The 14,842-nt window shown below is 36.9% G+C and overlaps 1 long non-coding RNA gene across 1 annotated transcript; it reads right to left on the bottom strand.

The window, feature by feature from the left end:
• Window positions 1-11,601: 11,601 nt before the first annotated feature.
• LOC309797646 lies at window positions 11,602-12,377 on the bottom strand. Its single transcript, XR_014292761.1, has 3 exons — window positions 12,266-12,377; window positions 11,864-12,111; window positions 11,602-11,725 (listed from the first exon to the last, which is right to left on the bottom strand). It is a non-coding gene; the product is annotated as an uncharacterized lncRNA (long non-coding RNA).
• Between the last annotated feature and the right edge of the window lie 2,465 nt (window positions 12,378-14,842).

The raw sequence follows: 14,842 nt of genomic DNA, 5'->3' as shown, positions 1-14,842 counted from the left end.
ACAACCTCGCGCTCGTTCAAAGAAGAAGAATCAAGAAGTATTAAACAATGCCGAGGTTAAAAGACAGTCGGTCTTGGAAATTGTGGAATTATAACTTTCTTACCTAAGCTTTATAACTTTAAGTGATATCAAGCTTCTTGCACAAATTTTTGGCCAGTAACAATAAGGATGATGCTCTTAGAAATGCATATTAGTTGACTCAGTCTTCCTCATTGATAATGATGTAAGGTGTGACACAGGCTGAAACTTATAGGAATGATAGAACAAAATTCTAATAAAGAATACTACCATGATATTCGTCCAAGCAGGCATTACGTTCATTTGGTGTGTTTCGGAAGTAAGCTCACAAGCAATGAGCATAAGCTTTTTACGGATTTTCCTCGCTAACGAGTATGTGGTCTTCGAACTTTCGGCAGATGAGTAATGTTATTGCTAACAAATATTTGAGAAACTCAGTTGAGAAAACACTACATATGTTATACTCTTTTCATAGTGTTTTGTATATATCACCTTTTTTACAGAATGGGTGAAATCTGATTTTTACAGGCACCAAGAGATCAGTATCGCCTCTTATAACTCAGCTCTGGCTTGCAGTTTTGTGGAAGCTCATCTGTGAAATAACGAGGAGAAATGTAACAAAAATATTTTTAAAAATTTAATCATATAGATAATGATGTATAATAATGCTAAAATTTGAAAGAGAAAACGTTCTTCCAAAAACTTGGAGTGAATACTTTTTAAATCATGAATTTACCTCAAACGAGTTCGAAATCATAGCACGATACCCAACGAAGCAAGCTTTACATCTACTGTTTAGTCTATAATTGAACAATTTATTTGATTGAAACAACTGCGCAAAAGCAACAAACAAACATAAACTAATAATTTACTATTTATCCCCGTCGAAGACGCTTCTATTCACGTAGACTTAGAGCCTGAGGAGTTTTGTTTCAATATTAATACACTTTATATCGATGGAACATTCTATCGATATGCTGTTTTTCAATACTTTATATTATTGTAGTATAATGAAGCCAAAGATTGTAGTGAATAACTTCTCACAGTTTCAAATTACTTTATTAATTACATTTCTGGTTGGTTTCATGCAAAAACATACAAGCGATATGACGGAATTAGTCGTCACAGCTGACACCACTTGCTCGCTAATTTCCGCTATTGCTGACAATGTGGCGCTGATCCAATGTTCAGTGTTCTCTTCTTTTTCCCATTATCTTTTCTTTGATCTTGATTCTGTAAATTGATAAATATTGAACAAGGGAAGTAAAACTGAATCAAAGAACTAGAAAATGGATGTATTGCACTTATATCCTTAATCCCTCAAGAGGTAAGGGTGTATTTTTTTTGCTAAAGTGATTGCAGTTGCTTAGTCAAGAACGGTAGAGATAAAAAATCGATAGTATACCGTAATGCTTTCTGACTTTCTAAGATTATGTCGCCATCTGCATTTAAGAGCTCACCTTAACGATCTCACTCGGTCTATATGCGAACACATCGTCCGCTTCATTCTAAAATGAACTAGAATAATTTGAAAGCAGAGTGATTTGATAAAACTTGCATGTTAAACTGAAGCATAGCTGTCTTGAGTTAGAGATTAATGGAATTAGTGACTATGTGCAAATTTTTGTTAGCTGCATAGATAAAAAGAAAGATTGTGACCTTGTGATTGAGTATGAAAGTCGTTACATCATTTGCCACCATTGACACGAGTAATTACGAGATTTATTTGAATAAAATTCATCTATTCACATAGAAAAGGCTATGATGGAAGATTTAAAAAAAATGCTCGTCAAAACTTCAGAAGTCTACGAAAAAAATCAAATTATGTACATGTAAGCATCACAAGACAAGAAATGTTGGAGGAAAGTGATAGTGATAGCACGAAATGCTACAGAAATCTTAACGAAAAAAAAGGAAGTAAACAAAGAACACGATGAATGTTGGGTGATCAAAAATTGCATTTAAGAACTGTTTATGAAATGTGAAAATTAAACCATTGAAATGATAATGTCTTCATGCAGATTCTTCTACCTTGACTGGCTTCAAAAGCTTCTCCTTTGAAATGAATTTCCTCATATCTTTAGCCGACCAACGGTCTTTTCCTCGTGCCGTCAACGTTCTAAAAGAAATATGCTCTTCTTCCACGACTATCTTAAGACTTCGAAAATTATTTAAACAAGTAATTTTTCTGCTCAATTACTGAATAATAAAAATAGACTCCTATACAAGTTTTAAGCACTAGAAATGTAACATTTTTGTTTTGTCCTCAATGATTTACTTGTCGACCGGGATGAAAGCGCTCCTGATTGTCAAACTGTGATGTACAACAGAGTTTCTTCCGACAGATGATCGCCCAAATTGAAAACGAGTTTGAGATTTCCATCCAAAAACCAAGCTGTTATAAATTATTGAGAATAATAGCTATTTTCCTGTGAAGCATAGTCGTTAAGTTGTAAACCTTGAGAAATTCCTAATAATGTTATAACGGGAAAAGAAAGAGATCTCACTAAACCAGCAACATACTCTTTATGTGTAACGGCAATATGAGACAATAGGCTTACTCTTGAATGTGTTGCAGCATGGAAGTGCCGAACTTGTCCTCAGGAAACCAAATGCACGAGCAATTACAACTATCTCAGATTTTAGCCGCTTAAATTAGATCTTAGTAATATTTCACGATTACTATGTAGCTCATGCTACTCGTTCGCAAGAGTTGGATAAAAAGTAAAGAAAAATAGAAGTCCGGAAGTCGACATTTTTAGTCAAACTTACCTTTTCATAAGTTTAAATGCTTTTTCACTAAACAACGTCCATCGTTTTGGTAGTGTCGGATTTTTATGCTTCAACCATTGCTCCCATTCCCAGTACTCCTTACACATGATAGACGCTTCTTGCCATAGGAATCGTCCTCTCAAGCAGTAGTAAAAGATAACACCTGAAGTGGCATGAAAATCAGTATGCCTTGCCATAGTTAGTCATTAAATTCTATATATTGTTCTTTCATTTTACTAAATGCTTCCTGAACCTTCTTCAAAATACTTTGCAAGCTCTCATACAACTTCAATTGTATATATGTTCTCCATTTCAAAAACTTGTTTTAAAAGCTACACTTCAAACATTGTTGTATTTTCTTATTGTGTTGTTAATTAGTGGTAATTATTAAACTTTTGAATGAAACGCGTGTCGTGTGGAAACCCCAGAGTGATATTAATGATTATGAACAGAAGCCATAGATTCATCAAGTCAAGAAAAAGATTGATTTTGGCTTTGAAAACATAACAGAAGAACTGCTGTAGGTAAGAGAACACAAATACTTACCTTGAACCTATTCTTGAAAAAGGGCATAAAGTGTAGATCCTAGAAGTGCAAGAATGTTTACCATTTTGAATACAGACAATCTAAGAAACCATGGGCACGGCTTCAGTGACCGAGTTATAAAAAGTGGTTTCTACCTCATTTTTACAGAGAAGATCTAATCATGAAACTTAGCCATGTACGTTTTTTGTGCATTCGTCTGTTTATTATATAACCATTCATGAAATGAGAAATTCCGTCTAAAAATAAGAACCGCACGTCTTTTTCAAGCAGCTCCCTTACTGCGACTCCAGGAAGAGTGGACGGTGTCGTTTTGCCGAAGAGTGTCTAACTGACGCCCATAAAGAACGAGATTGATAACCTCACATGAAAACGGATCAACGAACTCCATCATCAAATCTTATCCACGATGATTCAGATGAGGGATAAAATCGACGAAATCGATTCCAAGCATAGCTAGGGAGGAATAGAACTTTCGTCACACTAAAGGAAAGCTTGAAGCACATTCCAGATAAAGAAAGTGATGCTTGTAAACAGGAAATACTTTACACTACATTTTTCTTAACTAGGTAGGTTTAACAAAAACTTTTTAATCCAAAATTTAGTGGAAATTGTAAGAAGAATTATTAGTGATGTCGACGCCAAAAATAGGATAATTATAAGAGGCTGAAGATTTATGATAATGTAACACACCAAGTCAGTCTAGCCGCTGGGTTAAACGGCAACTTACAAGCGGTAGCATCATAATATCAGATGAATTCATTTCAAAATCATGTAAAACCACTATGAGTTGTTTTCTATTGAACAGTTCCTGATCAATAGTACTCGCGATAATTCCTGATAAAAAAATTTCTTGCAATAATAAGTTAATAAAGCGAAGATAAAGTGGTATGCCTCGATCAATCCCTGAAGAATGCGCCATACAATCGACTTCATCAAGCATCGTAGAGGTAATTGAATGCATATTTGCTCCATACACTGATCTGCGGTGTCTTCCTATGTATCAAGTCGATGCCTTTACCCTCTCATTATCAATTTTCCGATCTCGGAGGTACGGAAGGATTGGTGAGCACGATGCGCTGAATCGAACCATCGATCGATCCAGTGTGAATTTCAGGACACATCTAATCGCTGCGCTACACTCGCCGACAAAATTATAAGAATTCGGAACGTAATAAATCTAAGGAACGGGCTATATTCACATCTATCTTCCCAGCAAGGAAGAGAACTGCTAAATAGCAAGCTGAACTGCTTAAATACTATGCTGTCCAAACACATACATGCTCAAAGTCACGGCTGTTCGATAGCTGCGGATAAGATTTCGATAATCAGAGCTGAAGAGTTCCGAATATGACAGACTTGAAAAAGACAATTTATACTAACGTTCTATGTTTATATGTAAATTTCTTAAGCGCAATTTCCATTTTAAATCGGTTATAACTGGGCGGGATTTGGTTACGTTTTTCTGACTTGTGCATCTTAACGCACTAATGATGCTCTTCTCTCGTCCTTCCTTTTATCCCTTCTCTGAAGGACTTTGCAAGATCGGCATGTTGCTCGCGCATCTCCGCGTTTGGGTATCTACCGGAGTGCTTCTGCCGACGGACTTGTGCTTTTAAATTATCGGCTTTATTAGCACTGACATGGAGACGTTGATTTAAAGAGTCTCTTCAACTGCTTGAGGTTTCGAGAAACCTTTTTTCTTCGGCATCATAAATCACTGAGGTATTCCAATCTCGGCCTATCTAGTGATACCGTTCTTAACCTTCTTAGCTAATATCACATCGTTAGTCAAAGATTCAGACGCAAGTGTGTATGCGTTGTAGCGACGTATGTACAATACGCCTTTATACTATCACCAGACCCTAGATGGCTAGAATGATGCTGAGATTTAGTGACCTTGTTTGGCTCATCCCACCCAAAGTTGCCTTATTATAAGTTCTTTTGAGGTGATGAAAATAAGACAATTTATTTTCGCTATTTTTGGCGACAGCTACCATTGGATCGTTTGCAAGACTCCGCCAAGGAAATTGATATTTCTACGAGCATAGCTCTTCGGACTTTTATACAGCATAAGTGAAGCGGAAATGCTAGACGTAAGGTTGCATACTTTGATACACGACAAACGGTATTAATAAAGGTAGAATAAAGCAGTTTCTAAAGCCATGTGTTCAGCAGATCTAGGAATAAGGAAGGACGGTATACTTAGATATCTAAGTGCGTAACTAACACACAGCAGATTCAATAGAAAAGAAAATGTTAGATGATTTAAAACGTCAAAATAGAAATGAAACTGAATCAGTTGATGTTTGGACGACTGACTAACAGAGAATTGGTTAACATGATACAACTTCTTGTCTGCCATGGACAACAATATTGGAATAGGAGGCACTCAAAAATACCGTAACAAGGATGAGGCTGAGAAGATTGTTAATTAACATTGTTAAAACGCGCAATTATAACCTTTTTCAACATGTTGCTAGAACAAAAAAGAAGGAAAGCTTTCGAAAATAATGGATTAAAAAAAATTATAATTTTTATATTAATATAATAATTATAATTAAAAAAAATAAATTATGGATTTGCCGTCTACATTCCAACAGTTCCTCTTGCATGAACTTCGGCTGTGCAATGATAAAATCTCTAACCTCTACTTATGTTACCAACTCTGGAAGTGTTTCTTCAAAAAAGAAAACCTTGTTTGGTGTCAAGACCAAGACAAGAATATGTCTAGAACTATATCATATGAAAAATAAAAACAGGATTTTGATAAATAAGCAACATCAAAATGAAGGTCGTAACTTCAAGTCTGACTAGACTGCAGCAACTATTTATGCTATAAGATAAGATATTAATACGTTTCCGAAATATCTAGATAATAGGTATTGGAAAAAAATCTGTCAGATTGCAATCTATGAAAGTAGAGAATAATCTTCTCATTTTAATATACGATTGAGTAACAGCACATCACAATAAAGAGACATTAACATTTACGTGTGCAAATGTTATGACGATAAATCCTAGCGAAATGCAACTAGTGGGATGACAGAATGATGCTCGACTTTATTGGAAAGCGAAGAACGTCCATTTCAACCATATAAACATTAGAAGAAGGAGAATGACAATAAAATTGCCGGACGACAATAGCGACTGACAATAGTTAAACAGTCAATTGTGGCTGTTGCAAGAGAACATTTAACTGAGAATTTTTAGACGAAAATACTTTACTAAAAATACAAGATGAAGGTGCTACGATAATGTACGACTTAATATCAGTATCCTTATGCCAACTTTTTTGTTCGATGAATTATAAGAAAAAATTCCCAGAACCGACTATATCTTAACCTCGGCATTGTTCGATAATTGCAAACTTCTTCTTTAAGAAAACACGAGGTTGTTAAAATAATATTTATTAATTACACGTTGGCTGACGTTTCGGCGGTTCCGCCTGCGGTTCATGTTTGGGTTTTTGAAATTAATCCAAAAAGCCTCAAGAATTTTCGCGCTGATATGTTAGATTCTTGTGCGAGGATTTTAACTTTTATATCAAAATCTTCTTTGTTATGTTTTTCTGCTTTGTACGTACCTAGTGGAGTATTTGGTTTGTTTTTGGATTTTCTATCTAGGTGTTCTTTTATGCGGACACAAAGAGGCCTTCCCTCTCGCCAATATATTCGTCCCCGCATATTTTGCAAGAAATCAAGTACACTATACCCGAACTCATGGAATCACCGTCTCTCCCCTGAGGGTAAATCGTACATTTTTGCATTGTACATAGACGGTCATATAAGCGACTTTCAATTAATTGGCGCCGTAGAGGGTTTGGTGGTATTTCTATACTGCTACCGATTTTTTTAAGCCTGCCCCTTTCAAGTATCGTTTTATAGCTGTGCTTATTTCGTTCTTATTAAAGGGTAGGAGGAACGGGATTTTGTTTTCGCTAGACTTTTTATTACGGTTCATCGCCTTTCCTCTAAACATATCTCGAGAAGTTACAATATGGTAACCGTTGGAAATGGCTATTTCCGTGCCAAGTTGTGTGATTCCTCTCTCTGTTCTCCCCCTGTACATACACCGGAGGCTGTACGAAACCTGTTTCTTATCAGTGCTCTTTTGGTGTGTGAAGGATGAGAAGCGAGATAATTAACCAATATGTTTTTGTTACTTGGTTTACGGTACCGCTTCGTAGCATAGCTGTTATGATATAGGTTAACCTGAACGTTTAAAAATGGAAGCCAATCCTCTTTTGGTCTCTCTGGGGTGAACTTTATGTACTCTGTTTGTCCATTCAATAATTCAAAAGATTTGTTCATCTCCTCTTGTGTGGAGAAGATGACAAAACAATTATCAACATATCTACAGTAGGGTATCGGCCTAAGATTAATTACCGTGGCTTCTGTTTTAGACATGAAAGTAGTAGCAAAACTATGTGCCAGTCGCTGCCCCATTGCCAACCCTCTCTTCTGTGCGTAATATTTGTCAGACCATCTAAAGATTGAGCAGTTTAAGCACTCCTTTAGTAGGGTCATGATTTTTGGAATCGACAAGCCATACATGTTAATTTCTTCTTGGTGTTTAGAAAGGAATTCGAAAATGGCTTGCATTGCGGAGTCATTTGTTACGTTCGTATAAGGGTCGGTAACATCGAACGACTCCATGACGTTAGCGAGAATAAATAGAGGGCTTCAGAATTTGATAACATGTCCCGCGTATAGAAAAAAATTTCTTTATTGGATGGATTTCATGGGTTTTAAAAATGAAAAAATATTATGCAATTAAGATCAAAGAAGTCGTATTTCCTCTGAAAATCTTTTTTCCAGCTTATGCAGTTCATAGCTGTATTTCTCATATCCTAGCGTTCCATGCGATAAATATGATCCATTACACCTTCTGAAAATCAACTATGTTAATTTATTTTCAAAGGACGCCTATTCGGCTTTTTAAAATATGGCCTGTCCTTTGAATATTTCTAAGTACACAACAGAGATTTTCAATGTCAAAACCATTCTTAAATCTGTTTTCAAAAAGCTATTTAATGACTGCTTTCAAAATGTCTGGGGATCAAAACGGAATGCGGAAAAAAAAACCACGAAAAAAATGAGCATTGATACAATGCCGATAGTCGTCAATGTGTTAAATCACATCGTTATTTTTGAGTAAAAACATAAACATAAAGCAACGCTTAGAACTGGAAATGGCCACAAGATATGGACAAGGAAGACTTTACTTACACTCTGCACGAAGTTGGTTGTAAAGGTTTTCGTCCCGGAGATATGAGTCTTCACGTCGAAGAAGGTCGAGTATCAGAAGTTGATAACAACGAAAATAATTGGTGCTGCCATCTAAAAACTATTTGATGAGTTGTACAGAGACTTAACGTTATAATTGAATAATCATTCGTTATTTTCGAGACAGTAAAAAGTAAAAATGCATTCTAAGTGAGTGCCTCGTGAATTCAACGGATATCTGTGAGATAATCGTCAAGATGTCTGTTAAGCATTTGTTTTACGCAACAAAACCGATCTAATTTCTAATGATATTGTGATGTAGATGAAAAGCAGACTCTATACGATAACACACGACGTTCAGCACGTAGAACTGAATGAGACGACACTTCTAAGCACTTTGAAGACGTAGAATTTCTATCAAAAAATCGTTATGATCGTATCGTATCACATCGTAGGAAACAAGTGCTATGCATGTTCAACCTGGTCAATTAAATTCTAAAACAGGCGACAGTGCCGAAATGTTCGCCACAAAGAAAAATCATAAGAATCTGGCGTAATCTTACCAATAAACTAAGATCGCTGTTATCAACAGAGATTAAAGGAATAACGCTGTTTAAAAATAGTTTGTAATGCCCTCGTAGGTTTCATTTGATTTCTCAGATAAAAGATAGATAGTTATGATTGACAAAAATATGCACTAGATGGCATAAAAAATAGTTTCGACGATTTTTAAGTGTTTAAATTTTAAAGCAAAATACAGACTACTTTTTTCATTCTATTAAATTTACGTCCGATCTTTCAACATGTTTGATTGTGACACGTATTTTTGCTGGAACAAATATTCAACGGAACACCACTGCACATGGACGATCGCTTTCCATCCCTGGATGAAATTACTATTCATCATATCAGACCGTTCCACCAAACATTCACTCATACATGAAAAATGTTTTGCGAGATATTTCTATCGAAATATCATATTGAGACATAGAGTGTGCTACAATTCGAAGCGATAGTCAAATAATTTCCGCAATATTACTATTCATTGCCTTAGAAAACGCATGAAAACATAGTGATGAAACACAAAATATAACCAAATTAAAAGTAACTCGAAATTTTTTGTGTAAATAAACTGTGGACATATCATTCTTCATAAACGGAATCAATAAAATCACATACTCGATAAACGTTTCAGAGCCAGCCGTAATATTTCGAAGACAATTTTTTTTCGAATTCATTTGAAAGAGATAAAAGTACTAGGGTGAATTCAACTCCATGACGATTAATGCCAGAAAAGAGCTGAAACATTTGAACATGAAATAATCCATGACGCATAGAGGAATACGCTATTCGTAATTCTCGTTCAAATTTGGATATTCTGTTTCAGCATCTCACGTAATACTAAATTTATTTTCACACTATTGACTATAAAGAAAATTGAATTTTTTCGTGCGATTAACCATATGATTCTCAACGCCCTTTGCTAAGAATAATGGGCTTGCTATTTTATCCTTACAAAGAATATACAACATAAACACGGATGCATCGATGATCCCAATTGTTGGCATATGTGAATGTAAAGTAGAAAACAGATTCAGAGCTAGCATAGTGGCAGTAGGGCCGTTCATTAGAGCGGTTAAAAACAAAAGGCAATGGTTCGATCCTATCCTGGGCTAACCAAGCCTCCCATCCGTCTGAAGTCAGGAAATTGGTACTAGACTTGTCATAAACCCGCTAGTTCCCTCCAGTCTACAAAAACTGGCAACTGTCTTTGGTGGAGAAGTCGAAACTCTGTAGCATGCTTGTCTCAGGAATGGAGAATGAATCGCCTCGACTAGCCTTAAACGACGTTCATATATGAGACTGAAACTCTTCAAACAGCTGCCGAACCCATATGCGAAAATCCAAAGACCTTCGTGGATGATGGATACGAGAAAAGGAAGAAAATGCAAGAATTGCTGGAAACCACACAAATGTGATACATCTGTGATGTCGGGCCATGCAAGCGAAGGAAAAAATTATTGCGGACTTATCGCCACTCCTAATAAGCAGTTAAAGATGAGAACAGTTAAAAATGAAATTTAACATCATTATAAATTGACCAGCGTCAGCTTAGCTTGGGTTCAATGCCGATTTGGGCATCCAAGATCATCCCGATAACGGATGAGTGCTGATAGCGTTGATAGAAGCAAAATAAAACGCGCTGAGAGAAAGGCAAAGCGAGGGGCACGGATGGTGTAATTGACAACTGGTGAACCCCTGGAAAGGGCAATCATCTGGTTGGAAGTTTGCATCGCCCCCAAGTTTTGCAAATTAGCGTCTTAGCGGTTATATTTCGATTTATAATAGCACTGCAGACTAAGAAAAATAGGCAGTTAAAAATGAAATTTAACTCCTAATAGTTTCTCAAATTATGCACTCTAACTAGACATCAATTATTTCACCAGAATTAGAGAAAAAACATAAAGGACATAAAATAATTACAAGAAGCAAGAAATCCGATTCTGTGAAGGCGTGAATATTATACATTTGCCATTTTGCGTGGTGGAAAACAAAGCCATCACGTGAAAAATGACACTACGGTACTAAAAAATTAGAGAATAAAGATATGTTGCCGCACCAAATTAACCTAATTGCATTTGTTCGCCTGAATTTGACCTAGTAGGGACATGGAGAGAGATAGTGTCACTGAAACGATAGTGATACGACTGACAGGCGATTTTTTCGACAGAGAGAAACAGCTGTCCACAAATAATCAGTATAGGTGGCCCTACTGGAGAGGGCTCTAGTTGACATGTGCAAAAAGAAAAGGAAAGTTGGTAAAAGCTGGTAATATGCCAGAACTTGAAAAGCGAACAATTCAAAGTTCAAGACCATCCGAGGGCTGTGAAAACATTTATTTCACAACGCACAATTTTTTTAACGCACCAGCCTACTCTGTCAAATGTGCAACCTATACCAGAAATGTTCACGGTTTTATTCCTACGTACAATCAAGAACTCCTTGACAGCACATTGCATTTTCATAAACAAACAACAACACAAAGAAAAATCAACGGAAAAATAATACGTGTGTCGTGAATTCGTTGACTAAAATCATGAGTGCGTTTGTAGAAGAAGTGGACTAATCGTTCGCTGATCATTCCAACACTGAACCACCTATACCTATAAAAACCAATAGTTGAGGAATAAAACTCACACGAATTTATAAAGGAGATTCATTGCGAAATAAACTAAAAAAAACCTAAAATCAATCACATAAATATCGAATTGGGTGGTAACCTGAGAACGTAACCCGCTTACTCATCTGTGTCCCAGCTCAGCTTCCGAAGACGTCGCACGAGTGCAGTCTTTGTTATGCGTGGTTTCTTCAATACGGCTGAAGTGCTAGCCCATGTTTCACCTGCACAGCATAGAGGTGGAAGAACTCTTGTTGTGTTAAATAAGTGAGAACATAGATCGGCATCATAATTTTGATCAATTTGCTCTTTCAGAGGCCATACCGCGCCCATGATTATCGCTGTCTTCTATTTTCTTTGTCACCCAATAATCTACAATAATGCTTTACGAACATAGTAAACCAGAATTTATTCAAAATAAAGGAAAAACAGTATCAGAAAGATAAATTTAGAGAAAACATCATCGTGTGGACCTGCACAGCACCATTCTTCTAAAAAACTATAAAAACCAAACTATAAACGCAACCTCTTTTGTTTTTGTTTCCTTCTCGATTTCGCAAAACGTTCCTGCCTGAAATCCGGTTCAATTTTCAGGCTGCGTAAAACTCTTCAGTGACGGCGAAGTTGCTAACGTTTTTACCAGCATTGAATGTAATAAAAGTTAACGTATGTATACATGAAAAACGGTTACCATAAGGTATTTCAAATGCGATAGTGTTTAGTTACAAAAAGACGAATATAAGAAGCTTTGCAGAATACTTCTTAATTTTTCTTCTTTGAACAAACACGAGGTTTGTAAGCAATTTTATTATTGGGCTGACGTTTCGGCCGTATCGCCTTCTTCAGAGCCTGGAAAGGTCGATTGACAACGATCTACCAAGCCAAACACGCCAACAACTTAAACAGAGAAACTCAAAAACCAAGTTCCAACCACATAAACAACGTCAAATACTCACCACTTCTCTGCCTCCGACCAACCGTTTGGTTGTGTCTGCGGAAGAGGAGTGAGGTATACTTCCTTCCGGAGTGCCCCTTTATCAGACTAGAAGATCAGTCTTATATACTGTGCGAGATCACGTGTGATTAGGAGGCACTCTTCCTTGCGGTTCATGTTTGGGTTCTTGAAATTAGTCCAAAACGCCTCATGAACCCTGCGCGCCGACATGCCAGCTTTCTGCGCGAGAATATTAACCTTAACATCAAAATCCTGTCCGTTGTGTCCTTGTGTCCTATGCGTGCCTAGTGGAGTGTTCGCCTTGCTTTTAAATTAACCATCTAGGTGTTCTTTTATGCGGACACAAAGAGGTATTCCCGTTTCGCCAATATATTCGTCCCCGCAAATTTTGCAAGAAATCAGGTACACTGTACCCGAGATCATGCAATCACCGTCTCTGACCTGAGGGCAAATCGTACATTTATGCGTTGTACATAGACGGTCGTACAAGCGGTTTCGAATCAATTGGCGACGTAGATTATTCGGTGTTATTTCTATAACTACCACTGATTTCTCTAAGCCCACCCTTCTTAAGCATCTTTTTATAGCTATGCTTAATTCGTTCGAAATGAAGGGTATTTGCAACGGAATTTTATTATCGCTAGACCCATCGTTAGAGCTCATCGCCTTTCCTCTAAACTTATACCGAGAAGCTACGATATTGTAACCGTTGGAAATGGCTATTTTCCGTGCCAAGTCGAGTGAATCTTCTCTCTGTTCTCCTCCCGTACACACACCGGAGGCCGTACGAAACATGTCTCTTGTAGTGCTCTTTTTGTGTGTGAAGGATGAGATGAGAGATAATGAACTAGTATGTTTTTATTACTTGGCTTACGGTACCACTTCGTAGCATAGCTGTTATGATGTAAGCTAACCTGAAAGTTTAAAAATGGAAGCCAGCCCTCTTTAGGTGTCTCTCGGGTGAACTTAATGTACTCTGACTGTTCATTTAACAATTCAAAATATTTGTTCATCTCCTCTTGTGTGGAGAAGATGACAAAACAATCATCAATATATCTACAGTAGAGTATCGGCCCAAGATTAATTACCGGGGCTTCTATTTTAGACATAGACGCAATAGCGAGACTAGGTGCCAGTCGCTGTCCCATTGCCAACCCTCTCTTTTGTGGGCAATATTTACCGGATCATCTAAAGATTGACCAGTTCAAACACTATTTTATGAGGGTCATGATCTGCTCAATCGACAAGCCATACATGTTAATTTCTTTTTGGTGTTTAGAAAGAGGTTCGAAAACGGCTTGCATTGCGGAGTCATTCGATACGTTCGTATAATCGAACATCGAATGACTCCATGACGTAGGCGCTGTTAGGACGCTCGTAACGTAGATGGTCCAGAAACATTCGGGTGTTCGTGAGATGAGTTAGCAAATGTTTCAGTAACTGGACGACTATCAGGTTTATAAACCATGTTATTCTGTCCGTTGGCCCGTTTACACAACTGATAATTGGTCTAACCTTAAACGTTAATGGATTTGTTGACCACAATTCATCAGTGGATACCAGCTTATGAGTTTTAATAAGCAAGTATAGCACGGGACATGTTGGCAGATCGGTTTTTAGTTGAGAGATAAACGATGGTTTTAATTAGTTAATTTAATTTCAATTAATTTTTTCCTGGAAACTTTGCAGAATAATTGTAAAAGTTTAAAACAAACCTTCGTTCATCTATCTGGGCGGTCCTCCCACAGGTCATTTGTCTCGGGCGAGTTCTGAAATTAAACCAAATAGCTGTCACTTACAAAATATTTTATGGTTCATTTTGATTTATTTTTTATAACTGTTTAAAATAACTTACGCTTTGATCTTGGGCACAAGAGAGAACAGCAGTGGTGGGTGATGACGGTTGACCATCACTGCGCTTCGGTCGAATCCCTCCAGGGACAAAGAAGTCCCTAGAACTCTCCCTCCTGTTTCAATGGTCGGCAGCTAATAGTGAACTACAATAGGTGAACAATTCAAGAATCCTTTAATAATTGCTTATATTTTATTGAATAGAGCATTTTAACTGCAGAATTGTAAAATAGAGCATTCTTTCCTCCTGTGAACATGTCAGATTTATAGTCATCGTTGTTTTTGTTTATTCTTTTG

This window comes from Mesoplodon mirus (assembly GCF_964341445.2).
Source record: "Mesoplodon mirus genome assembly, contig: HAP1_SCAFFOLD_820, whole genome shotgun sequence".
Taxonomy (NCBI): domain Eukaryota; kingdom Metazoa; phylum Chordata; class Mammalia; order Artiodactyla; family Ziphiidae; genus Mesoplodon; species Mesoplodon mirus.
This window is presented reverse-complemented; position numbering and strand designations above follow the sequence as displayed.